This window comes from Loxodonta africana, chromosome 24 (genome assembly GCF_030014295.1).
Source record: "Loxodonta africana isolate mLoxAfr1 chromosome 24, mLoxAfr1.hap2, whole genome shotgun sequence".
NCBI classification, from domain to species: domain Eukaryota; kingdom Metazoa; phylum Chordata; class Mammalia; order Proboscidea; family Elephantidae; genus Loxodonta; species Loxodonta africana.
This window is the reverse complement of record NC_087365.1, coordinates 4,182,983-4,209,458: the sequence shown is the minus strand read 5'-3', so window position 1 is coordinate 4,209,458 and position 26,476 is coordinate 4,182,983.

Genomic DNA, 26,476 nt, shown 5'->3' with positions numbered 1-26,476 from the left:
TGCACGTCTCTCTTAGTCTTTTGTAGTAGTATTTCTTATTCTGATTATTTTCGTCTTCTCTCTCTTTTTTCTTCTTTTGCCAGTCTGGCAGTGATTGTCTATTTTATTGACCCTTTCAAAGAACTAACTTCCGTCTTTGTTGAGTCTTTCTATTGTTTTTCTATTTCATTTATTTCTGCTATGTTCTTTATTATTTTTTTTCTTCTGGTAGCTTTAGTCTTTTGCTATTTCTTTTTCATTTGCTCAAGTTGTCAGTTTAGGCTGTTGATTTTAGAGATTTCTTCTTTTTTAATGTAGTCATTTATTGTTATGAATTTCCTTCTGAGCACTGCTTTTACTGTGTTCCAAAGGATTTGTTATGTTGTGTTTTCATTTTTGTTTGATTCTAAGTATTTCTTAATTTCACTTTTGATTTTTTCTATGACCCAATAGATTTTTAGTAGTGTGTTATTTCATTTCAATGTAATTATTATTATTTTCCTTATTCTTCCTGTTCTTGATTTCCAGCTTCATACCATTGTGGCCAGAGAAGATGCTTTGTATGATTTCAGTCTTTTTAAATTTCTGAGACATTTTCTGTGGCCTCATATATGGCCTATTGTGGAAAATGATCCATGTGCACTGGAGAAAAAGGTGTATTGTTCTGATGATGAGTAGAAAAAACCCATTGCCATCGAGTTGATTTCGACTCATAGTGAACCTATAAGTGTCCTATATATGTCCCTTAGGTCAAATTGGCTTATTGCTTTATTCAATGTCCTTATTGATCTTCTTACTAGAAATTCCGTCTAGAATTGAGAGTGGTGTGTTAAAGTCCCCAACTACAACTATAACTGTAGAGTTATCTATTTCTCTTTTCACATTAGTCAGTATTTGTTTCATGTATTTTTGAGCATTGGTGTTAGGTGCATATGTATTTATAATTGTGATGTCTTCTTGATGGATTGACTGTTTTATTATTATGTAATGTCCTTTTTTTTTTAATCTCTTGTTATAGAGTTTGATTTACAGTCTATTTTATCTGTTATCAGTATGGCCATCCATGTTCTTTTTTTGGTTACTGGCTGCATGAAATATTTTTTCCATCCTTCTACTTTCAGTCTGTTTGTGCACTTATGTCTAAAGTGTGTTTCTTGTAGGCAACAAAAGGGTTGTTTTTTTGTTTTTGTTTTAAATCCGTTCTGTCATTCCCTGTCTTTTACATAGGGAGTTTAGATCACTGACTGTCATGGTTAAGATTGCGTGTCAACTTGGTGGCTGGTCCAGGATTCTCAGTGTTTTGTCAGTCCTATAATGTTGTGATCAGTTCCCTGTTGAGATTTGATTTGTGATCACCCCCATGATGGAATCTGCTGTGAGTAGCCAATCAGTTGAAAGGGCGTTTCCTTGGGCACGTGGCCTGCATCCAAATATAAGCAAACATTCTGGCAAGGCTCAGGGGCTTTTTGCTTGTGGTAATAACTGCAGATTAGCTATTAGCTGGCTCCAGTTCATCTAATCTTTGGTTTCGGGACTTCAGCTAGCAGCTTGTCTGCAGTCTTGCCTGCCAATCTTGGGATTAATTGATCTTCATAGCCTATGAGCAAGAGCCCTGCTCTCTGACCTGCCAATCTTGGGTTCCCAGCCCCTGCGGCTACGTGAATTAGGAGAAGCCTCTATCCAGACCCACAAACTTGGAACATTCCAGCCTCCACAACCACATGAGCCATTTTCTTCGTATAATTCTCTCTCTCTCTCTCTATCTGTATATATATATATATATATACTTTACTCATTGCTTCTCTAGAGAACTCAGCCTAAGACACTTACATTTAAGGTTATTACTGAAAACCAAATACTTTATTTATTTTACTAATGGTTTTTTGAGTGTCTTATATCTTCTTTGTCTTTTTATTTTCACTATTATGCTATTTTTTGTGTTTAGCTGTTTTTTTGATGAGCATCTTTGATTTTTTCCTTCTTTACTTATGTGTATTTTTTCTAGGTGTTTTCTTAGTGGTTACCACAAATATTACATTACATTATAACTTGCAATTGCAACAACATTTAACATACAAACAACAAGTAGCATACAACATTAACATACTAAAACTATTCCTGTTTTGTTCCTTCCTCCTCCTTTTCTGTTGGTAAGTCTCCACTGACATCATTGTGTACATTATATCCGGTAGGGTTTAATTTGTACTTATTTCTTACACACTTGATGTTGTATTGTTGTATTGAGTCTATTCCCTGAAAATATCATATACTTGCTTCTTATATTTTCTATGTTGTTACATTTTTTGGAGATCTCTCTCTTTCTTTCTCTCTTATTTCTCATGTGGAGATTCAAGTATTTGTTTAATGTTCTTTCCTTTCCATTTGGAGAACTCTCTTAATTAATACTTGCAGAACTGGTCTGGTAGTGGAAAATTCCCAGAACTTCTGTTTATTTGGGAATGTCTTGATTTCCCCCTCATTTTTGAATAACAACTTTCCTTGGTAAAGAATGCTTGGTTGGCAATTGTTTTCCATCGATATTTTGCCTATTTTTCTAGTTACTAACAACGACAACAATTTTCAGAAGTAGATTTCCAGGCCTTTCTTCCTAGTCTGTCTTAGTCTGGAAGCTTTGCTGAAAACTGTCCACCATGGGTGACTCTACTGGCATTTGAAATATCAGTGGCATAGCTCACAGCTTCATAGCATTATATAAGCCACCACAGTAGGAAACACTGATAGATGGATGATGGTTTTAAATACAGAATGATCTAATTTTTAAGATATAAATTACTGCAAATTAGTAATAGAAAGAAAAAAGACTAATTGAAAAATAGGGAAATATGTCAACAGGCTATTCATAGTAAGAAAAAAATAATTGTCAATAAAGGTATGAAAGGTGACTAAGTTTCAGTAGAATCAGGCAATTTCAATTAATGAAAATATTAAGATACTAATTTCACTATTATATTGGTAAATTTTAATACTTTGATAATGATCATTCATTTAATTATTCAGCAAATATTTCTTGTGTTCTAAATGTATACCAGGTCTACTTCTAAGCATAGCTGAGAACAAAGTAATTTTCCTGTCTTGAGAAACTTGCATTACTGAACATGCTATAGTCAAAAAATAAATAAACACATATGCGAACGAGTCCATTTCAGATAATGACATCTCTACAAATAAATAAATGGCATCACTTAATAAGTTAGAGAGGGGAGGTAGACGAGTTGCATAGGCGAGGCCTCTCAGGCATGAAACTTGGTGAATGAGACCTTGCTGGTCATGTGATCATCTGGAGGTAGAGATAATGTCAGCGTTGGGTGGGTAGAGCTTTCCAGGGTAAAGAGCTGGACAAAGATCCAAGGAAAAGACAAAGTCAGCCATCCTGGAGGGATGACAGGCTATTGTGTCTAGAGCACTGTCAGTGATGAAATATACTTCACATTACACATGTCAGAATTGCCATAATGTCTCCATTTGTCAAGAGAAGTATATTGGTGAATTTCTAAAAGCAGGTTAGGGCAAGATTAGGTAAGGATCAAGATGACCACTTTAAGAAAGTTGGACTTGATTCAAAGAGCTGTGAGAATCCCTGAGAACTGTGAAACAGAAGAGAAGGATAATCTTATTATAATTACTTTTTTTTTTAGTTTACTCTGGGCCTATATGGAGAAGAGACTGTGCCTGTAAGAAGAAATGGGAGCAGAGAGACCAGTGAGGAGAGTAAAGAGGAGCCCAAGACTTGGGATGCGTATTGAGCCACAGGTCTTTCCAATGGACTGGCTGTGTAGGGTGAGGGAGGAGGGGGAATCAAAGATGACCCCAAGGTTCTTGTCTTGAGCATCTGGGTGGATGGTGGTGCCATTAACTAAATAATTGACTAAAAAGGGGTGGAGGCAGGGAAGTAGAGTTCCATGTATTGGCTTAAAAATGACTGCTGCTGACTGGAGCCCCTGGAGACTTCAGCAGGGAAGGGAAATAATCAGATTGAGATTTTTGAAAGAGGACTTGGAGAAGTGGAATTTTTAAAGGAGGACTTGGAGACAGGCTTGGAGGCGATTTTAGGGACTTGCATCCAACCAAAGGAGAAACAGAGAGACTCAGGACCAAGGCCAAGGGGATGGCGAAGAAGAGAAGACAGTTTATCTGGAGAGCTTCCAAAGATGTTATTAAGGTAGAACATAGAAAACATTGTTGACTGATGGGATGAGGGGAGGGCAAGGTGGTTAATGAACCGTCCATGGGGACTCCCAGGTTTTTTATCTGAGTAAAGATGTGAAAAGTGCATAATATCCAATGAAGAAAGAAGTTCAGGAGGATGAGGCCAGGTCTTTTATATTGACTGGTATGTGATCCAGGCAGTCCCACAGAAGAAAAGTTGAATTAACAGATTAAAACAATTGTACAGGTATATGAGGGAAAGTTCACGATCATTAGCCATTAGAGAAATGCAGATCAAAACTACAATGAGATTTCATCTCACTCCAACAAGGCTGGCATTAATCCAAAAAACACAAAATAATAAATGTTGGAGAGGCTGTGGAGAGACTGGAACACTTCTACACTGCTGGTGGGAATGTCAAATGATACAACCACTTTGGAAATCGATTTGGCGCTTCCTTAAAAAGTTAGAAATAGAGCTACCATAAGATCCAGGAATCCCACTCCTTGGAATATATCCTAGAGAAATAAGAGCCTTTACACGAACAGATATATGCACACCCATGTTTATTGCAGCACTGTTTACAATAGCAAAAACATGGAAGCAACCAAGGTGCCCATCAACAGATGAACAGATAAATAAATTATGGCATATTCACACAATGAAATACTACGCATCGATAAAGTACAGTGAGGAATCTGGGAAACATTTCATAATATGGAGGAACCTGGAAGGCACTATGCTGAGTGAAATTAGCCAGTTGCAAAAGGACAAATATTGTATAAGACCACTATTATAAGAACTTGAGAAATAGTTTAAACTGAGAACATTCTTTTGTGGTTCCGAGAGGGGGGAGGGAGAGAGGGTGGGAGAGGGGTATTCACTAATTAGACAGCAGATAAGAACTACTTTAGGTGAAGGGAAAGACAACACACAATACAGGGGAGGTCAGCACAATTGGACTAAACCAAAAGCAGTTTCCTGAATAAACTGAATCCTTTGAAGGCCAGTGTAGCAGGGGCAGGGGCCTAGGGACCATGGTTTCAGGAGACATCTAAGACAATTGGCATAATAAAATCTATTAAGAAAACATTCTGCATACCACTTCGAAGAGTGGCATCTGGGGTCTTAAATGCTAGCAAGCAGCCATCTAAGATGCATCAATTGGTCTCGACCCACCTGGATCAAAAGAGAATGAAGAACACCAAGGACACAAGGTGATTATAAGCCCAAGAGACAGAAAGGGCCACATGAACCAGAGACTACATCAGCCTGAGACCAGAAGAACTAGACGGTGCCCAGCTACAACTGATGACTGCCCTGACAGGGAACACAACAGAGAACCCCTGAGGAAGCAGGAGAGCAGTGGGATGCAGACCCCACATTCTCATAAGACCAGACATAATGGTCTGACTGAGACTGGAAGGACCCTGGTGATCATGGCCCCCAGACCTTCTGTTGGCTCAGGAGAGGAACCATTCCCAAAGCCAACTCTTCGGACATAGATTGGACTGGACAATGGGTTGGAGAGGGATGCTGGTGGCGAGTGGGCTTCTTGGATCGGGTGGACACTTGAGAATGGGTTAGTATCTCCTGCCTGGAGGGGGGATGGGAGGGCGGAGGGGGTTAGAGGCTGGCGAAAAGGACAGGAAAAGATAGAGTGTAGGGAGAGAGCGAGCTGTCTCATTAGGGGGAGAGTGATTGGGAGTGTGCAGCAGGGTGTGTGTGGGTTTTTGTGAGAGACTGACTTGATTTGTAGACTTTCACTTAAAGCACAATAAAAAATGTTTAAAAAAAAAACACAATTGTCACAACAATAACGACAATAGAAGTATTGGAAAATTTCCTGATAATAAATTTATTAACTTTCTGCAGTATCCCCACTTGCTATTTAAGAAACACTGAAAAATAATTTGATTTATTAAGAGTGAGATGGACGATGGGAGAAGAAGTGAGGAAGGAGAATTGCTCTATGTTTGTTCATAAACAATTGTTATAAAATCAGACAGTTTTGCAAGAACTGTTTAGGAGTGTGTAGATAATGAAACAGGGTTAGGTCAGCTGCTGAATTGGAAGGTAAAGGGGCTCCCTTTACAGAGATCCCACCCCTGGCCCTGACAGGAGGAAACAGGTGAGTCTCAGTGAGCTGTTACTAAGCCTAACCATTTGTTAATAATATTAAAATACCAATATTTGCAAAGAATATGCATTGGAGATGTGCAAGCACACAGGTATTCATCCAATGTTACTGAATTGAATATAAGTTTATATTCATTTTCAGGTTCTGTTTCAAATTTTAAGTATTAACAAGCATTACTAAAAGAATATTTTTAATGGATTGAGGTTTTTTATTATTTTTAAAATTATCCAAAATTTCTATCTGGAAAACTACTTACTTCCCTTTTGTTCTAATGTGAAAAATGAATAAAACTTAGGTTAACTTTCTTTTCCTTCTAGTGTTATTCATTACAGTTTGCTTACAAATATTTCAAAAAGTCATGCTTACACAATATTGAATACCAATTTTATAAATTATTAATTCAACAAATCTAAATAAATAAACTTCCAATCGAGAAGAACTTAAGTGATTTCATAATGTGTCTAAATATTGACTATTGTTCTTCAACTTTTGGGTGTTTCAAAAGAAAGATGAAGAAATGAAAACCAGGGATTAATATACCCAGCTGTCTGGCCTGTGTGATGATACAGGTGGGCATGGAACCAGTGAGCACAGCGAACCTGCTCTCACATCTCAGCTGTAGGCATGTTAGTTTTATTAACGATTGCCTATGAATATTATCTCCCTCTTTGTACTCAAGGAGCACTAATGATGTACTACTCTGTTTTCACTCTAATATGTACTCTGACTACATTAAATATTAGCTGTTACAATCCTTAGTAACACAGCATATAAACAAAAGTGAACTCTTTCCTGTGGTCCCAGAGAGAGGGTCAACCAGATGTTGCAGTGAAACGAGTTCCTTTACGTGGCCTTTTTGCTTTGGTTCTTTGGGAAAACAGTGTGAGAGATTTTTCCCCTAATCTGAGGAGTTACTCTTGCCCTAATTTTCTACCCCAAATGGTCTGTTACTTTTGTCAGATTGGTTGACATTTCCTGGGCAAGCTGTGAACAACTTGGTTTTGATACCTTTTGTCTGGTTCTGGGCTGCAGCCTGCTCTGTAATCGGTACACACCTTGCAGGGATTGGTCAATAGACTATCTAAATGAGATGAGTTGTAGCCTGCTATGCAAATGAAGTGTCTGTGGCCTACCGAGAGGGGATTGGTCAGTTCTTGGCCTTGGTGGGAGGGCCACGTCTTGAAATTGATGCAGAGTTTGTGTATATATGCAGCCAACCTTACAGAGCTTTTTGAGATAGGAAGAGGCAGAAAGAGAAGCAGCAGAAAGAAGCAGAAGGAAGAAAGAAGAGAGAAGAGATAAGATGCAGAGAGAGACAGGAGGCAAGGAACTTCCTAAAAGAGCTGTAACCTGAGTCAAGGACTATAACACTGAAGACAGCAAGGGGCCCAGTGGCACAGCCGGTGGTGACAGATGGCAGGGCCAAGAGGAGCCTGTCTTGAGGATTCTGAAAGGAGCCTATCCTTAGGGGGTTCAGAAGAAGGCTGCAAAGAGGAGAGGAGCTGAGAAAGCTGTCCTTCACTGAAAAAGGGAGACTTTACCTACATGTTTCCTGATTCTAATCCTGAGTTGTAGCCTGTTGGTCTTTATCCTGAGTTGTACCCTGTTACTTCCTTAATAAATCACTTAATTATAGTATGGTCTGTGAGTTCTGTGTGGCCACTGCAATGGAATATTAAACCCAGAAGAGAAGTAGACAGTGCCATGGGAGGGAGGGACGGTGTCAGAATTGGTAAAAACATTGGAGAGTAAAGGCATGTCTGGCCTCTACCCCATAGGAATCAGCCTTGGACTGAACTTGACTTGCATTTTCCCCGTTAAGTTAAACAGGTCCCGATGCTACTATTACTACTCCTACCTGGATTTTACAGTGTTGAAGCACCGTTTTTGTGGTTTTCTTTATAACCAGACGGAATGTTCAAAAGGTATTGAACTTACCGTCCTACCTTCCACACCTTCTGGATAGGAGGTAATTTATGTCGCAGTGTTTCTCCATGCTTTGTTCTAAAACCAGATATGCCAGACTCACCTGGATTGTACCTTCTTTTCTGCAAAACTTTCCAGTTCTTTAGCTAGGCGGCTGTTCCTTGTGATTTTCTGATATTCTGAGTTGTAGAATATAGCATTTCCCAAACTGTTTTGCTTGCTTTAACCCAGGATTTCACGTGACCAGTACATATTTTTTTCTCTGACCCCTGATATACCCTGTGGAACACACTTTCTCCAACATTAATGAGATCTTAATAGCAAATAGCCACATCTGTAATAAATACAACTGTTTCAAAGAGAAAGTCAAGGTTTTTACTCATTTTGCTTTCTAAAACTCTATCGTAATCTATTGATCCATTGATAGATCATAATTTATTGATTCAACAAATTTCTTACAAGGGTTTCACAAGCAAGTTCACTGATCTTTAAGACTGAGTGTATCTCCTGAGTCAGAGGGAAAATAGAAAGAGAAATTGTTTTCCAAAGAAAGAAAACAGTTGGACAGAAATATTCCAACATAGTAAAGCAGTGTCCCTGTCACAGTAATAAAGACATATGTTAGAAAGGGAAAGCTGACAGAAATAAACATATTAGAAAAGAAATTCTCCAGAACAATACAATTTTTGAGCAACCTCTTACAACTCTCACAGGGAACTTGAGGGTAAGAGTAAACAAAACTAACAAGTGGCATTCCTGGGACCAGAACACAAGAGCCCTAGTTTCTAGTCCAATATTCTTCTGATGCATGGATTTCCCTTTTTCACATATTGAGTTAAAGTGACCCTGGTTCAAAAAAGAAAGTTTTGGCCTCAAGGAAAAAAAGTGATCCTGACTTCAAAGACAGCCTTACAGGCAAAGAATGAGAATGAATGACTACAAGGCTAGTGAAATTTGTCCAGTGGTAAATGAAGGGAAGGTGAAGTTACCTGCATAGAATCAGTCATGTTCCATGTACAGTATTCACGAGGCTACGGGTGTCCTGAATGGCAAGGAAGTCTTCTTGGATGCTACCAGGCTTACAGATCGTCTGATCATTTTTCAAAATAATTGGGCTATTGATCCAAATGCCTTGTGTCTTAGTTTCCCTGTGCTGCTATAACACATGTGAAACAAGTGGGTGGCTTTAAAGAACAGAAATTTTTCCTCATAGTTCAGTAGCTAGAAGTCAAAACTCAGAGTAAAGTTCCACTGGGATGTTCTTCTTTGTCTGTCTCAGCTTCCAGTAGCCTGTAATCTTTGGAGTTCTGGATTTGTAGATTCACCTGTCTCCTCTATTGTCAGAGAATGTCTGTCTTCCCCGGAATGTGCTTGCTTCTATATCTAATCTGCTCTTTAATAAAGCAGAAGCCATTAGGTTAGGACACACCCTACACTGATATGGCCTCATTAGCATAAAAAAGAAAACCCTGTTCCCAAATGGGATTACATCCACAGCTACACGGATTAGGATTCCAATACATATTTTGGGAGGGCATAATTTAATTCATTACACCCTGTTTCTTGTTTCTTCTCTAGTACCAAAGGGTAGATTTATTTTGGCAAAAGATTTTTTGTCCCCATTTAGAAGTAAATCAAGCCCACTTAGGCTCCAAAACCTAATGGCAGGTAGATTGTTTCTATAGTTTTGAATCTGGGTCTTCCTCCCTTGTTGATATAGAGAAGCTGGAAAATGAACACTCCTTGTCATACAAAGTTGTAATCGTAGTTTTATAACTGCTTGCAATGCTGGTAACCAAAACGAAACCCGTCGCTATCGAGTAGACTCTGACTCATAGTCAGAGTAGAACTGCCCCACAGGGTTTCCAAGGAGCAGCTGGTGAATTCAAACTGCCAACGTCTTGGTTAAGCAACCATAGCTGTTAACCACTGCTAGTGGGAGGGGGGAGGTAAAGTTATTTTTAGATGAATATGATGAATGATAGGGTCTTCAGATGTGAATGCTGGGAAGTATGGTAACAGGTATGACTCACATAAAAGTTGAAAAAAGAAGTCATAGAAGAAATAGCAATATAACACAGACAGGCAGCGTATTTCATATTAGAGTCACAGACACTGTTGCCGCCCTGCCCTTCCAGACCCTTTACCAATTCTTTGAATGTTTCTCCATTCCCAACTGCCGTCATTTGCATCCCCTTGCTTGAGGACTGTGCTTGCTGAAGTCAACTCTGGCCACAGGTGCTACAGATAGATACTACAGGGCAATTAATACCTCTAGGAACAGCCCTCAACCAATGACAGAGAGAGTTAGTGGATAAATGTCCCACCTCCCTCACCTGCCCCCCTCTTTGGTATAACTCTGGAAACCCTCTCTACACCCCAGCAGGATTAAGCTCCAGTTGTCCATTGTGGTAACTGGCTTGATGGTATCCCCTTTATTGGCCTTCCTATCTCACTTCTTCACTTCCTGATCAGTGTTTCTTGGCATCACACCCTTTTCCCTCCACTCCTCCACCCCCCCATCCCCACCCCCCACAGTGGTACAGTGTTTAAGAGCTACAGTTGCTAACCAAAAGGTAGGCAGTTCAAATCCACCAGCCACTCCTTGGAAACCCTATGGGGCAATTTTATTCTGTCCTGTAGGGTCACTATGAGTCAGAATCAACTCAATGGCAATAGAGCTTTCCTGGCATCACCCCTCTCCCCCTTCAATAGACTACTTGTATTTGAATCCTTGACTTTGGTGTGCTTCTAGGGGAACTCAGTTACAAAAATGGAACTTGACCCACATTCCACCTGAGACTAGCCCTAAGTAGAGTTAGAAGCAAGGGCGGGAGCATACCATGAAAGCCAGAGTTCCTGCTAAGTGCTCTCTCTCTAATGAGTTCTCTGGGTTCCAGCTGGGTGAGTGTGACCCGCTTCTGCATCACTTCCAACCTGGCACATCCACTGCCAGGAGAAGAGAGCGTTGGGGTAAACATGACATTTTCCTCATGCGCAGCAAGACAGGAAGTTCATTAAGTTTGGTATAAATCGTTGCCTTTAAAGTGCCAGTTGGTGATTTATTTTCTCCTTCTGCTGAGATTTTTTAGAGCATAGGTGCCAACCTCTGGAATCCAATCCAAAACTCAAGCGAAGTCCTGTTGATAAATCAACAAAAGCCCTGTTTGCACAATACAAGCCAAATGCAAATTCCTTATCCTCAGGAGCAAGTCTAATGATCATTTTTCAGTGTTATAAAAGGTGCCATGTAAAGCATCTTACTAATTCTCACCTTGGCTTCTAAAAAACATCCTCTGGCTGCCTTCCTTCACAGAAAATCCACAGATAAACAAAATCTCTAAAGAAAGACCACAAGCAGCAAATACATCTGCAGGATAAGAAAACGGCTTCAGGATGCAGAGAACAGACATATTCCTTGCTTATCTCTATATTGCATTAGGGCGGCACAGTTTATCAGAGTGTGCTTCTTCGTCTACTAAGGGCTTTTACATGGTTTTCACACAGAACTTTAGAAAAACCTAAATAGCTTGTGAAGACATTGTTCACCTCTACTTGTTAGCTGAGGCTTGAGCAGACCATTGAATCCATCTGTCCCTCTATTCCTCATCTCAGAATTGTTGAAAGGATTTAATGCACTCACCCACTTGTTCCTTCACCCCAGAAATATTTATGGAACACCTACTGTGTACCAGGATTAGGCTAGGCCTGGGGACATACAGGTGAACTGAACAGTTTGGATCCATGGAAAGAAGCCCAGTGGCAATGAAAACAAAGAAACAAGAAAAATATGAGGCTGACAATATTAGCCAGACACAAACCATGCAAGACCTCAAAAGCCACAAGAAGTTTGGCTGCTTGTTAAAAGCTATCAGAAACCATTAAAGGGTATTAAGCAGGGGAGTGAGAAGCATGAGAATAAAATAGGAGGCAGAATGAGATAAGAGATAATACCATATGACACCTAGACCACTGCCTGCCTGTCCCAGCATAGGCGTTACACAAACACAAGTTCCTGCCACTCCCCTTTGCCCCCTTTCCTCAGAAGCAAAAGTTATCACCCTGCCCTTAACTACCTCCTCTAAGGTAATATTATATAATTGTCAAACTGCCACCTACCTCCATGATCTCGCTATCCACATGAGTGCAAAGATAATTTATTCTTGGAAGGAGGAAGCGGGAATGGATTTTTATGAGCTAACAAGAAAAAAATCTGTTTGGCAAGAATCATTGTAAAATTTTTACACATTTCAAATCAATGCATGTACTGAAACAAAAAAGAGGTTATGGGATTCTAAGTAACGTTACCGATAAAAGACTGTTCAAAGGGTTGGTCGATAGTGAAAGAGACATGTCTTCAGAAATATAAGCATGTGTCCTTGAAAACGTCTTGGCAAATTGATTAAATCCACTTTTGGTAAATAGGATAATTAATTAACAAAGATAGTTAATTAGGTATTTTAAAAAAAAAAGGTCCTGTTAATAAAATTTTGCAATTAGGTAAGACATAAGAGCTGTTGATTATAAGATTTTAGCTTGGAAAAGGTTGGAATATGTTGATTTGTAAAGGTAAATAATTGAGTGTGACTAAACAAAGACATTTCTGTTGAACTCATAACTTTAAAATACCTATATAAAAGGTAGACTTAGAAATACAGAACTACGTCACCAGCAAAGAGTTTCAAGGAGACAAGAAGATTAGGTATTAGTAATGTTTTCAAAAAACAAAGATTTTAAGGACAACCAGAAGGCTTTATTTTGCTATATTTAGATCAAGAAGAATGACGAAGTGATGAGCTCATTCACTGATATAGATTTAATAAGGAATCTAGAAATGATCTTCAAACTGGAAATTTGAAAGAGAGAATCAAAATCCCAAATTGGTAAAGTGCTAAGATAGTTTCCAGAGTTTGAAATGAGACTTGAAAGATCTGACAGGCAAAATTACAGACTGTCTTTGGTAATAAAAAAAAAAAAAAGTCACGAGAGTTATAAGAAGGCTAGATAGAAGAAAATGTTGTCATATTTTTCAAACAATGATTAGGCTGTGTTCTAGAAATGAAAAATCAAGGTATTTGCCATTGAGCCCTAAAAAAATGCTAGAATAAACATTTTAAATATGATTCCTGAGCTCTTAGTAATGAGTAAGCACTGGGAGCCAAAATAAGCTCACTGCAAGCAAGCCCTTCCGCATGGCTATTGGTTTCGTTTTTCCTTGTGGTATCAAAGAGGGCAAGCAGAACCACACGCTGGAATTACTTGGTTTATTTCTGCAAAACGTGGATAATCACCTACAAAAAAGAGGGTGTGTCGGTACCTTTAAGACAGAAAGATTCATGACTGTTGGAAAGGAAGGTTAATTCCTCCTTATTCTCAGTCAGCTTTGGATACAGACATTCTCTTTGGATTTGGATTTCATTCCGGATTTTCTTTAAGTGTGGATAAGCAAACCCACGTATAAAGTCCTTTCTGCAAATTAGACAATGCATGGTAATAATTTGCTAACTTGTGAATTGTTGTATAAATTCCATTTCATACTCCTATTAATATTTAATGCTATACTTTCTAACTGTTGGCAATATGTTACTGTCATTTTCTGGGTAAAAGTAAAGTTTTAGTGACTTGTCTAAAAGCTATTGTGTTGGAATTAGCTAAGTGATGATAATGCCTGGGGAAAGAAGTTAAAATTTCTTGAGGAATATGGAGGAAAACGCTCATCCTTTGGAAGAAACATTTGGAGTTTTAGTTTGGCAAGGGAACTGGCAAGTTTGGATGAAGCGTGGACAGGGGTGGTGTCTGCATCCTTATCCAGTGAGCTCCATTCCAACATGGCCTCAGAGAAGCCCTGCATGGCAGAGCCCTTACCTCATCTGCACTATATGTACACGTGGTCAGGCTGTGTAAACTTTGACATGTGGGTGTCAATCTTTCTCATATTTGCAGATGGCTTTATCAGAGCGTGATTAGTTTCCAGAACAAATTTGAGCAAAAGAAAACATTACCTACAGTATGTAAGCCAACAGACCAGCTAGTTTTCAGATTTGTCTATTTACATGGGCACTAGATGTTTTGCTAAGGCTCTCTAAAACTGATGGTAATTGAACAGTGCCAGTGTGTCAGTAGAAGCTGATGAGTTGTAAAGGTTTTATAAACAACCAGGGTGGATTTGGCCATAGCCTTTCTAGTAATGTTTGTTAATCTCCCTGAGCAAGTGTGCACCTAACACAATGTAAATACTCAAGAATTTGGAGGTGTCAATAGTGTAACTTTTACTGTTTGTAAAATCATTCTTTGATATCATCAGTAAGTTTACTGAATGTCCCATGGCCAAATATAATAAAACCTTAAGCAAGCGCTTGCAGAGAAATAAGGGAAAACATGTGTTTTATTTTTACCCACTGTGTGTTTGTTAAAGGATCACTGTAGACGGATAAATACAGTCACGACTGTGCCTGTGGGTAGATTTCTATCTGGCTTTTCCAGTTGAGGCTAGTTTCCTTCCATGCTGGGGAGGAAAAGAATCTGTTTAAAATTGTTAGATGGCTTAATTTATCTATTTAGCTGAGAAAGAATTGCTTTAGAACGCCTAGGGAAATGTTTATTGACCTCAAATTATCAGCACCTAAGAGACAAGAGACAAAGCTTCCTTCAGATTTACTTCGAGCAGAATAGAGGGTATGAGCAGAGATGGTAATAGCTGTGTCCAGGTCTAGAAACTGCTGTGCACATGCCTGTTTGTGGGTGTGGCCATGAATCCAGTAAGGAAATACCTCTAATCAGGCCTCCATCACTAGAAGTTGAAATTGACTGGACAGCAATGGGTTTGGTTTGGTTTTTCGGTTTTGTGTCTGAGCTGCTTGATAACCACTAGAGGGCCTATCCATGTGCAGAGTCTTCTGGGCAGGGGAGGTGGGGGGAGGATCCTCTTGAATGTCAGAAAAAAAATTTTGAGGAAAGTTTTTGTTTGCTTGCTTGTTTTTTCGTGAAGAATCTCACTGACCATTTACCCCTGTGTTGTTGATATCCCTGAAAACTTTGGGAATACGCCGTGGCCAGGTGGCCTGACAACACCACAACACTAGGGGTTAACGAGCACCCCCTCCGTCTGCAGTATTGATGGCTGAGGAAATGAAACGGTGGTGACATTTTAAAGAGGAATTCGTGAACCACAGATATGAGCATGACTGGCACTGAATAGCAGCACACAAAATCAATACAAATAACCCAAACCTTAATACCTTGATCTGAGGAAGAAGGCTGGCTTTATCAGCTACTCGAGGGAAGCGCAGGCAGGCCACCTGGCTGGATGAGCTCTTGACTCACTCCCCAGTGGCTTTAAGCCAACTACAATTAGGAGGCTTTTTTTTTTTTTTTTTGAGACATTCCTTTCATTAGAAAGAAATTTTGGGGGAAATGATGTGAAAAACACTCTTCCAGGAACCTTGACCATTCCATAGTGTCACCGCAAAAACTAAGAAGCTAGCTTTTGTTCTCCACACTTTATGAATTACCTCTGTTTCTGAATCTGTAGAGAACCTGAAGACATACTCTGGCCTCCCATTTATGTTTCTGAAGGTTGGAATAAGCCTTTGTCTTCTGAGTTCACAATTATTGTACTTCCTGTTCACTGGAGGGAGGCAGTGTCTTTTTCTCCTATTTGTGGTATGAAATTCTAGACTAAGTTTTTGCAGATAGCCAAAAAAAAAAAAATCGATCGAAGCTAAGACCTGGTATTATAAAAGGGTGAGACTCTAATGATCTTCCCTTTTTGCGTAATTACATTTAAAGAACAAGCCAAGAAGAACTCTGAGACCAATTTAATATGGAAAAGATATTTTTAAAGAATACTCTTCCTATCTAAAGACACACCTCCTCTTTTACTCCTGCTTCATACGTTATGACGAGTGACTTCATTTTCAAAACTGTGAAAACTCCTTCTCAGAGTTAAGGCTGATTTTAGATTTTATAAGCACATGAAACATATCAAAAAAAAAGTGCAGTTACTTCAAGTATACCTTTTTAGCCATTTTTCTTGTGTGCGGCCCTTGTTAAGATTGCAATGCTTCTCTTTTGAAGGAATTAGAAAGCCCAGTTACCACCATGTCTGATGAACAGACCTCTCCTAATGTTGAAAGCAGAAATATCTTCTGAAATTACTTAATCCCTTAGATAGATGTGTAAGTCTCAGAGTAGCCTCAAAACCTAGCTAGCTAAAATTAGGGCAATCTTTAGACAGCTGGAGACTAAATATCTCACAAAATAGAATAAATAAAAACATTAGAATTAACTTTCTTAATCACACTATTCACTGAACGGAGGGAAAATAAATAACTGACTTTTCTAGGTTGTGTAAGTAGAAGACAAGGTGGTGGATTTTTTGTCGTTATGAATTATCTACTCTTTTAAAGGGAAATGCTCTCCCTTCTAATCATGCGGGATATAGGATGTCAAGGCACACACACAAAAAAAAAAACATTGTCATCAAGGTGATTGCAACTCATAGCAACCCTATAGGACAGAGTAGAACTGCCTCATAGGGTGTCCAAGGAGTAGGTGGTGGAGTCGAACTGCTCACCTTTTTGGTCAGCAGCCGAGCTCTTAAGCAATGCCTGCGCCATGTCCCTCTGGACTGTGGGGAGATGGAAGAGAAAATGGCTCCATCTCGGTCCTCCCACAAGAGCATTGCTTGCTCTGAGGGTCAAGGGCATGCCCGGCCTGAGATGGGTTCCTTTGCTGCTGTTACCTGCCCTGGGCAAACTGGAAGCTCTCAGGAAATAAGCCCCTCGGATGAGAAACCTCCAGAATCCCCTGCAAACACATGTGTGAAACCCAAGTCTCCCAGAAGGTGAAAGCAGCGCTGGCGTGGGGTTGGTTTGTTAATATGTGTACAGAGTAACTCTGTTTGTTTGTAGGTCCTTAGTAGAAGGGTGTCTAGTGTTGACTCTTTGAGGCTAATATTGTTTGAATTTTCTATCCTGACTCTAAGCCACCTTACAGAGTGCTCTTTCTCCACGCTGTTTGTACATTCATTACCTTTTAAAATGTCTTGAAGTAGTAAACAGTTAAACAGTCCCCCCTTCACCCAGTCATTGTCAAGAAGAATGGGAGCCTGGCTGCCAAGGGTAGCTTCAGATGCTGTCCCTTGCAGAATGCCCTGGTCATAAATATGTGGGGACACAGTCCCACAAATGCCTGGTTAAAGCTGAATTAGATACTTGGAGAAAAATGACTGGCCCAGGAAACGTTTATAGGAGTGGCTTTCTAGTAATATGGTGAACATACAACTGTACTTTTCTTGACTGATAAGTTGTAGCGAAGGAAACTAGAGATTGCATAAGAAATAGAATCTCCCTGCACTTCTTTGTGTGTGTGTGTCAGGGCACGCGTGAACGTGTGCATGCACTCTAGTGCTTTCTTTAATTTGAACGAGGTGGCCCAAAAAACTCCTAAAGGGCCACCTTGCATTTTTTTTAGTTCAAGCTATGGCAAGGGGTTTGCAAATTTCTTCTTAGGGAAAAAGAAAATTATGTCATGCAGTTACCTTATTCCCAGTTTTCTGCTCTGGCTGGGAGCTGAGAAAGGCCTGGGGACAGGAGTGTACCCATCTGTCTCACCCACAGTCTTCTGGGGAGAATCCTCTTTTGTTCGTGAGGCCAGTGAGCTGGAGGAGGCTTGTAATGACTACATTGTCACTTTAGATTAAAGCAGGGTTCTCATGGTGGCCTGTCAGCTTAGGGAGCATCTCTGTCTTTCAGGGCTCTGGCTGTAGCTCCGGGAGACCTTTATTGTGTCAGTGAAAAGGTCCAGTGGCTCTCAGCCTATTCCTGTCCAGACATTTTGGAACAAGGTCCTGGGACATTTCTGCCTTGGCGTTGTGTGAGTATGTGTGTCTTTGCACATTTTTCAGTTTGGAACCAGGCTGCCTTAATTCTTCTGCTCTCTCTCCTCAGAAGTAGGTTTGGCACAGAAGTAGTTGCTGCCTGGCAGATGCCAGTCCCCAAGTGAGTGTTGTAGGCCAGTGCGCCCTAACCAGTTACAGTTGAGTCCATTCTGACTCATGGCAACTCACGGCGTGTCCGAGTAGAGCTGTGCTCCATAGGGTTTTCAGTGCTGATTTTTCAAAAGTAGATGGCCAGGCCTTTTATCTGGGGCACCTAAGAGTGACTCCGAATGACAACCTTTCTGCTAGCAGCTGAGTGCCTTAACCCTTTGTACCACTCAGGGACTCCAAGGAAGCAGGAACAAGATGTGTGAGTCAACTTAAGTGGCATCCAGGGGCAGCTGTCTCACCACCTCCCAGATGAAGGTGGAAGCTTGAGCCATCACTAGGTGCCCCTTCCTCTATGGCACTCCCCTCTCTGTGTCTGACAGGGCTTTTCAGGCGGTAGAGCAGCTGCATTGTAACTAGCAGCTGCATGTGGTCACCTTGTCAGGCCTTGGCCAGAGTTCACACAATTCAGAGCAAGATCCATGGGACTTGTCAGGATAAGGACTTTCGGTTTCAGGATTTGGTGTTGAAGGAAATAGGTTCAAATCCCTCTTCAAATGTCTGTGAGCAAGGACTTGGACAAGTAGCTTGGGTCTGAGAATCTCCTCACTTAATTAAATCAGCAAGGGAAGGATTCCTGCCTTAGTGGCTACAACAACTGCCCCTGAACGAATGGATGCAAAACAAATGGTAACTGCCAAGTGCGTGGAGAAGTACAAAGATTTGCTATTTAGGAAAGAAGAACCAAAAAACCACACCAAACCCATTGCAGTCGAGTCAATCCTGACCCATAGTGACCCTACAGGACAGAGTAGAACTGCCCCCATAGGGTTTCCAAGGAGCATCTGGTAGATTCGAACCACTGACCTTTTGGTTAGCAGCTGTAGCTCTTAACCACTATGCCACCAGAATTTCCTAGGAAAGATGAGAGGCTATCATATGTGTTACCTGTGGCCAGAAGGAACTAGAAAAAAAATAAATGTTTGGCCAAGTGAAGGAACAAGGTAAAAGGTCCCAAAGCTGCCCCTTCTCCAAGTTTTATTGAGTCTCATTAGGGAGTCTCTAACATAGAAGTGTCTCCCTCTGACCAGACTAAACTGCTGGCACTTACTGAAGTTTATAAATAGAGAGGAAAGTCTCTAAAACCAGTTTAGGGTCACCGAAACGACCACCTCCAACCAGTTCCTCAACACTGCATTAGGAACCAGTGTCACTCTTGCAGGTCTGGTTCTCCAGGACACAGACACTGGGATGAGAGAGGAATGCATATGGTTTATTTGGGGATAACGCTGTAAATGAAAAAGAGGAGGAAAGAGGACTGGGTAGGGGAGCCATGGGACCACAATGCAGGCCAGGCAACCTCCATGCCCATTAGGGAGCTCAGGTCAAAACTTGTCCTGAGAAGAATCCCCCAATGGGCAGAAAGAGCCAATGCTGCTCAGGCATTGGCCAGGGGCTGCCCAAGGAAGGCTGAGAAGCTGAGGCAGACCCTGAGGGGCAGCTATAGGAGGCTGATTTCCCATTCCCTAGATGTGAGAACAAAGGTGTAGAGAAGGTAAGTTGCTTTCTTGCGGCCGCAAAACAACTGAGTGAGGGTATTAGAATTTCAACCTAAAATCCATTGAACTTTGCACAAAGGGTCACTAACCCCTAAGTGAGAGCTTGTCTGCAATTCTCCATGTACTCTAACAGCCACAGTGCTCAAGTAGCATAAATAGGAGCATGTAGTGGAGGGAGTAGGACAACTAAGTACCGGAAATGGGTCACGAAGGCCCAGAGATTGAAAATGGGGGATCTTGGAAAACAAACGTAGCTCACCGTTTTCTTTGGCTGGGCTGATTGAGAGTTTCAGTGTAGTCAGTAATTGGGACAACTTGGAGGAGAAAGAAATGGAGGGCGGGATGGGAAGTTTGACGGTGTAGATTTGATTTGAAATGTGTGTTCTCTAACCCCTATCTATGCCTTGAAACTCCTGAATAATTAGCACCAAATATCTTCAGACTACAACAAGTAAAACATACACATTGTCTATAAACAGCAGTCTAATTGTTAAAGTGTTTGGGAAAGAGGTGTTATCACTTTGTGCAACTTTCTTTGAAATGTATAAAAAAAATAAGATGGAGCAATGTGCAAAGGAGGAAAAGAAAACTAAGGAAACGTTATCAATTATGATAGCATCTAAAATAATAAAGTACCTAGGAATAAATTTAAACAGAGGGGTTTACTAAAAGAAATCAAAGTAAAGGAAAGACATTCTTTGTCCATGGATTGGAAGGCTTAATATAGTTAAGATGCCGAGACAACTCAAAGCAATCTATAAACTCAATGCAATCCCCATCAAAATTCCCACAGCCTTCTTGACAGAAACGAAAAAGCCAGTCCTCATACTTAGATGGAAGAGCAAAGGAACCCGACTAGCTAAAGCAATCTTGAAGAATAAAGTAGGAAGACTCATACTTCCTGACTTTGAAACATAGTAGAAAGCCACGGTAATTAAAACAGCCTGATACTGCTGAAATAATAGACATATAGACTAGTGGAATAGAATTTCAAGTCCAGAAATAAATGCATACATCTATGGTCAACTGATTTTTGACAAGGGTGCTAAATCCATCCAACAGAGAAGCAAGAGTCTGTTCAATAAATGGTGCTAGAAAAATTGGATTTCCACATGCAGAAGAATGAATCAGAATCCAACCCTCACGCCATACACAAAAAACAATTCAAAATGGATCAGGGACCTAAATGTGAAAACTAAAACCATAAAATTCTTGGAAGGAAATACAGAAGCAAAACTGCAGGACCTAGATTTTTGTCATAGGCTATCAGATATGAGAACAAAAGCATGAACAGCAAAAGACAAAATGGATCGATGGGACCTCCTAAAAATTAAATACTTTTGTGCATCAAAGGACTTTATCAAAAAAGTAAAAAACAGACAGCCTACACCCCTTCTCATTGAGGGTTTCCCTCAATTTCACTGACACTGTACCAAACATGATGTCCTTTTCTGGTAATTGATTTTCCTGATTAATAGAAAGTATCGCATTTTTACACAACATGCACCTCCTGCATTTGGTTGCCGGCTGTGCCCTCCCCCCACGAGGTATTTTCATAAGTGTGCCGTGCTAATTTTTTTCAGCAACATGTGGAAGAGGATTGGCATGTTGACAAGTACGAGGGTGCCTCCTGCGGAGAGGCTGTGGCCAGCAAACAAACGCAGAAAGTGTGCCTTATTTGCGAAAAAATATGGAAGTTTTCATTTAGTAAAATTTCCTTACTTACAAAAATTTGAAATCCTATAAATATATTTATTTATTTTATGGTTAAATTCAGAGGCTTAGGGACCCACTTTTAGGTCTTTTTGCTGGGTGGAGTTCCAAGAGAAAGGAAGAAGGTGGGGGAATTTGACTTTGGACTTCACTGTTCAGGAAACCCTGGTGGCATAGTGGTAAACTGCTACAGCTGCTAAACAAAAAAGTCAGCAGTTCAATCCACCAGGTCCTCCTTGGAAACTATGGGACAGTTCTACTCTGTCCTATAGGGTCGCTATGAGTCAGAATCGACACTACGGCAATGGGTTTTTTTTTTTTTTTTTTGGCTCAGTAACGTGTAGAGCCTGAGAGTGCTGCTAATGACCTAGATGGAACTTACTCAGCATCTAGTACATAGCACAGGTTAGACATCTGAGGCCTCATCTGGCATCTTTAACCCCATTTAAGGATGAACCAAGTCAACCAGTTAAATGAGATTCTCAGGGTCACTCAAGTAAGAAGCAGCAGGACTCAGACTTAAAACGGTGTTTTCTCCAGGTAAAGATGCCACAAAAAGAATTACAGACCAATATCCCTCATGAACTTAGATGCAAAAATCCTTAACAAAATTTTAGCCAATAGAATTCAACAACATCAAAAAAATAACTCACCATGACCAAGTGGGATTCATAACAGTAATGCAGGGATGGTTCAACATTAGAAAAACAATGTAATCATCACATAAATAAAACAAAAGACAAGAGCCATATGATCTTATCAACTGATGCAGAAAAGGAATTTGACAAAGTCCAACACCCATTCATAATAAAACCTCTCAACAAAATAGGAATAGAAGGAAAAGTCCTAAATATTGTAAAGGGCATTTATACAAAGCCAACAGCCAACATCATCCTAAACGGAGAGAGACTGAAAGAATTCCCCTTGAGAACAGGAACCAGACAAAGGTGCCCTTTATCACCACTCTTATTCAACATTGTACTGGAGGTCCTAGCCAGAGCTATTAGGCTACATAATGAAATAAAGGGCATCCAAATTGGCAAAGCAGTAAAGGTATCTCTGTTTGCAGATGACATGATCTTATACATAGAAAAACCTAAAGAATCCTCAAGAAAACTACTAAAACTAATAGAAGAGTTTAGCAGAGTATCAGGATATAAGACAAACACACATAAATCAGTTGGATTCCTCTACGTCAACAAAGAGAATGTCAAAGAGGAAATCACCAAATCAATACTATTCACAGTAGCACCAAAGAACATAAAATACTTAGGAATAAATCTCACCAGAGATATAAAAACCTATACAAAGAAAACTATAAGACACTACTGCAAGAAAGCAAAAGAGACCAATGTAACTGGAAAAACATACCTTGCTCATGGATAGGAAGACTGAACATTATAAAAATGTCTATTCTACCCAAAGCAATCAACAGATATGATGCAATCCAGATCGAAATACCAGTGACATTTTTTAATGAGATAGAGAAACAAATCACCAACTTCATATGGAAGGGAAAGAGGCACCGAATAAGTAAAGCATTACTGAAAAAGAAGACTAAAGTGGGAGGCCTCACACTACCTGATTTTAGAACATATTATACCACCACAGTAGTCAAAACAGCCTGGTACTGGTACAACAACAGATACATGGACCAGTGGAACAGAATAGAGAATCCATACATAAATCCATCCACATATGAGCTGCTGATATTTGACAAAGGCCCAAAGTCCCTTAAATGGGAAAAAGACAGTCTCTTCAACAAATGGTGCTGGCATAACTAGATAACCATCTGCAAAAAAATGAAACAAGGCAGATACCTCCTACCATGCAAAAAAAAAAAAAAAAAAAAAACCCAAAATGGATCAAAGACCTAAATATAAAATCTAAAACGATAAAGCTCATGGAAGAAAAAATAGAGACAACACTAGGAGCCTTAATACATGGTATAAACAGTATACAAAACATTACTAACATTGCACAAACACCAGAAAAGAAATTAGATAACTGGTAGCTCCTAAAAGCCAAACACCTATGCTCATCCAAGGCTTCACCAAAAGAATAAAAAGATTACCTACAGATTGGGAAAAAGTTTTTAGCTATGACATTTCCAATCAGCGTCTGATCTCTAAAATCTACATGCTACTGCAAAAACTCAACTACAAAAAGACAAATAACCCAGTTAAAAAACGGGCAAATGATATGAACAGGCACTTTACCAAAGAAGACATTCAGGCTGCTAACAGATACGTGAGGAAATGCTCATGATTATTAGCCTTTAGGGAAATGCAAATCAAAACTACAATGACATTCTATCTCACTCCAACAAGGCTGGAATTAATCCAAAAAACACAAAATAATAAATTTTGGAGAGGTTGTGGAGAGACTGGAACACTTATACACTGCTGGTGAGAATGTAAAATGGTACAGCCACTTTGAAAATCGATTTGGCGCTTCCTTAAAAAGCTAGAAATAGAACTACCGTACGACCCAGCAATTCCACTCTTTGGAATATACACTAAAGAAGTAAGAGCCTTCACAACAACAAATATATGCACACCCGTGTTCATTGAAGCACTGTTTACAATAGTAAAAAATTGGAAGCAACCAAGGTGCCCATCAACAGATAAATGGATAAATAAATTATGGTATATTCACACAATGGAACACTATGCATCAATAAAGAACAGTGATGAATCTGTGAAACATTTCATAACATGGAGGAATCTGGAAGGCATTATGCTGAGTAAAATTAGTCAATTGCAAAAGGACAAATATTATATGAGACCACTATTAGAAGAACTCCAGATACAGTTTAAACACAGAAGAAAATATTCTTTGATGGTTATAAGAATGGGGAGGGAGGAAGAGGGATATTCACTAACTAGATAGTAGACAAAAATTTTCTTAGGTGAAGGGAAGGAAAGGCAACACATAAGACAGGGATAGTCAGTACAACTGGACTAAACCAAAAGCAAAGAAATTTCCTCAATACAACCAAAACCTTCGAAGGCCAGAGTAGCAGGGACGGGGGTCTGGAGACCACGGTTTCAGGGGACATCTAGGTCAAATTGGCATAACAAAATTATTAAGAAAATGGTCTGCATTCCACTTTGGTGAGAGGCATCTGGGGTCTTAAATGCTAGCAAGCAGACATCTAAGATGCATCAACTGGTCTCAACCCACCTGGAGCAAAGGAGAATGAAGAACACCAAAGACACAAGGTAATTACAAGCCCAAGGGACAGAAAGGGCCACACAAACCAGAGACTCCATCAACCTGAGATCTGAAGAACTAGATGGTGCCCGGCTACCACCTATGACTGCCCTGGCAGGGAACAAAACAGTGAATCCCTGATGCAGGAGAAGAACGGTGGGATGCAGATCTTAAATTCTCGTAAAAAGACCAGGCTTAATGGTCTGACTGAGACTGAAGGGACCCTGATACTCATGGTCCCTGGACCCTTCAATAGACCAAGATTAGAACCATTCTTGAAACTGACTCTTATAGACAGGGACTGGCCTGGACTATAAGAGAGGCAATGATTCTGGTGAGGAGTGAACTTTGTGGCTCAAGGAGACACATGAGACTATGCAGGCAACCCCTGTCTGGTGGCGAGAGGAGAAGGAAGAGGAGGACAGGAGCTGGTTGAATGGACACAGGGAGTACAGGGTAGAAAGGAGGAATGTGCTGTCTCATTAAGGGGTGAGCAGCTTCGAGTGCACGGAAGGGTGTATATGGCTTTTTGTATGAGAGACTGGCTTGATTCGTAAACTTTTACCTAAAGAGCAACAAATAAAAAAAAAAAAAAGGTGTTTTCTGACCTTTGAATTGGGTGCCTTTCTGCATTTGCCACCCTCTTGCCGTGAAAAAAAAACTTCATTCTCCTTTGAGTTTCTTCAGCCCTGTAGTTGCTGCTTTAAAAGATGACTGTGAATAAGATTTAAAAAATGAGCAAAGGAGGATGAAAAATAGAATTCTAAATGGAAGGTTCTAGAAGTTGGGAGTTTTTCAGACTAAGTATAGGTAGGAATCCTCAGAAATATGAAGGTATCGGCTCTAGGGTTGGAAATAGAAGACGTTGGAAAGTCTAGAGTCATGAACTTCATAATCATAAGGCATGTCCAAGATTATTGAGTCTATTGAGACTTGTCTTGGTTACCTCTCCTGGAGGACCACAGCTCACTCATTGGAGGTTGGTATGATGGTAGATTCTACCCATATTTTATTTTCATTTTAAAGTTGTGTTTTCCATTCCACCTTTTATTGGAATCTTACTGGTATATTCTGCTTTCCTACTCTATCCAGGTTTCTCCTGGGAGCACTATCTAAGAAATCACTTTCACATGAGTCTTCATATCAGGGGCTGTTCTAGGAAATGTATCTGGTGCCCATTCTTACTTCCTAAGCCTTCTCTCCAGAGCAGCCTTTCTCTAAAGCAGTGCGAAGCCTTAAACCAATGATGTCTCCTCCACCCCTGCGTGTTTTCCAGGCCCCGGGGAGTTGAAGCTGGACACCTTTGTCCTATTACACAAGGGTCTCTTTGGATTAGGAAATAGCCACTCCTACTCTCAGAAGGCCGTCAAGCCCACACTCCACTGAGTCCATGAGCACAGAACGCACAGGAGCAGGCAGGGATAAGGATGAAGTCTTGGGCTTGTCTCTGCTCAGGTGCGTCTGCTCCACCACACACACGCATGCATACATGAACACCCACATACACACGCACCAGCACACACAGCCCCTTTACAGTAGCCCCTTTCTCTGTTCCCTCCTTCAATTTCTGTCCACCCTTAAGACACAGTTTAGAACTGTCTCTCTTGCAAATCCATGAGACTGATGACTGTCTTTCTCCCCACAGGAGTCAAGAATTCAACACAAAGAATCTATGCCTGTAAATAAAATTGAAACCTTATACTCTAAGATGGTTGTAGTGGTTTCCCTCTAAGGGGGAGATTTATGGATGATTGTTATTTGCTTTATTTTTGCTTATCTTTATTTTC